Genomic DNA, 2,500 nt, shown 5'->3' on the forward strand with positions numbered 1-2,500 from the left:
GGAAGCCTAGCTACGTGTGTCGCACGTTCCAAGTTGCATGGACGTCGAACAGAGGCATGCAAAAGCACCTATCTAGGGAATTACTCTACGTTCTAGTAGCAAGTGCGATTTTCCGGTCCAGCACGGCAGTACGCCTGCACGCATACACTCCATGTACCAAAAATGTACCAACCTAGGCGTTGCTCAGTAGCTTTTGGCGGCACATAGAAAAAGTATTCGAGTTCAGATTTTTGGGACTTAGCGTATTTTTAAAACTAATAACGAAAATTAAATTATAAATCGGTAAACGGCTAGGAGTTGCTCAGTAGCTTTTTGCGCAACGTGGCAAAAGTATTCGAGTTCAGATTTCTGGGACGTAGCGTATTTTTCAATCATAATAAACCGAATCAAACATAACAATGATGAAACTTACACCATGTCCCAAGGTTGTGCACAAAACGTAACGATAAAGTGCTGGCGAAGTTAGAGGTGCACCAAAATTGTGTACCGATCAGGGAAAGTACTCTACGTTCCTATGATTTGGGTGAAAAGTGTTGATTAACTGCTGGTTAGAATAGACAGTTGCTTATCATACACATCGCAAACGAACACCCCTTAGTGAGCATTAGCAAAAGTCAATGGCACAAAGCAATTGCAATACAAACTGATCAAGTACATTAAAGAACGCTAAGTACCAGGACTTCTTTCCAAGAATGGTGTCCGCGACGGGAGGGCAAGCGTCCTTCCCAGGTTTTCCTAGTAAACCTTGTATGGTAAACATACCCAAGCGTGTCTGTAAGCACGCAACGAAAGTCACGAACGGGCACATACCTAGGGAATGTACTCTACGTACTTGGACTTTTGTCCAAGAATGGTGTCCGCGACGGTCGGGCACTGCGACGCAATAACCAAATCCTAGGATTGTAACTTTAGTGTGCACAAACATAAACATTAACGCGTTCGCTCGGGCTGCGCCGTCCGTGTTGAACACAAATGTGGGTGATTATATGCGTGGAGGGACAAAAACATACGAGGAGGAGACAGTTTTCTGCACGATGTGCACAGAGCTCATTTCGTCGTCCCGGGCGAATGGAAAAACACAAACATCGCGAGTATCGTTCTAGGTTTCTGTCTATAAAAGGGCAGGCCAAAAGGTGACCGGTTGAGATAAGCATTTTAAGCATACAAACACTTTATTGGAACTTTTGATACAAAAACAAGGTACGTACATGTAGGTTGTACCAACATGGACATCTATGAACGCGTACGCTCGGGCTGCGCCCTCCGTCTTGTACTTTCCTGATCGGTACACAGTTTTGGTGCACTGCTATTCCGACCGGCAACTTGTACCAACATATACATCCATGAACGCGTAAGTAGTGTACTTTCCCTGATCGGTACACACTGTTGGTGCACGGCATAAGAAAAGAGCTAAAATGGTCAAACTCAATCCATTTCAACAATAGATAGTCGATAGTAGCTGTGCCGATGAAGTAGGGCACGATGCAAGTTAATGTTGTTTAATGAATAACATGTCCGCCATACATTTCAGTACAAAATTGCTCGGTCAGACCTACAAAGTGCTATATCTCGAATACGAGGCGTCGGACTGGGGGTTGTAGAACAATTTTAAGTTCGTCTAATGATTCTACATCCGATTCTGGATAGCGGTTTTTGACCACTTTTCAATATTTTGTGACACCCCGAACCTAGGGGCAGCTCCTAGCTTTTTCAAAAATGTGCACCGAACGGGCCGGAGAGCTCGTGTGGCTCAAAACATGTTTTTCGCTAAAACACCTCAAAACGTGTAAGGAACGCACCCTAGATGATGAAAAGTGCAATCAGAATGTCAATCGACAACTTTGTTGGGGTACCATTTTTACTCTACGGGCCAGTAGCTTAGGCGCGCCAACAGCGCTTTCCTTTCGGGTTCCCATTTTTGCCCTCCTGGGATTATGATCATTTGTTCATTGCCTACTATAGGGAGGGTACCTTGCTACGAGGTCAAACATGAAGATTGCACCAAATCGTAGTTTTTACCTCTATTTAGTCGTAGGAGCATGGTTTGCAGTGGCAGTGGGTCATTAAGCCCCCGTTTGGGTCATACGTCCCCTCCGCGATAAAAATCGTCGTATGCCTATAGTCCGAACTAATGAAGCAAAAGTGGTGTCTGGTGGGCTCTGCCGATGATTTTAACCTATGATTTTGAGCTTCCACCCTATCAAAACGTTCCCTGGAGCAGTACATCACGGGTCTACGGACCCAAAGACTTCGTCGTGATGGTTTCTAGTAAAAAGTTGTAACAGCTAAGGGTTTTGAATACGCGTATATTAACCATTGCTTGAAACTAAGCTTCGTTGTCTTTAAACTCTGCAAGACCAATCGAACTTCTTAGGGAAACCCGAAGGATTCACGCTAAGCTCGATGAGCTATTATGGGTAGTGGTGCATGATCTGGTGTTCCTTGGATCTAATCCAATGAATAAATTTATGAGGGTATATATGGTGCAGGGCACAAAGCG

Source organism: Anopheles arabiensis, assembly GCF_016920715.1.
Source record: "Anopheles arabiensis isolate DONGOLA chromosome X unlocalized genomic scaffold, AaraD3 X_pericentromeric_contig0026, whole genome shotgun sequence".
NCBI lineage: Eukaryota > Metazoa > Arthropoda > Insecta > Diptera > Culicidae > Anopheles > Anopheles arabiensis.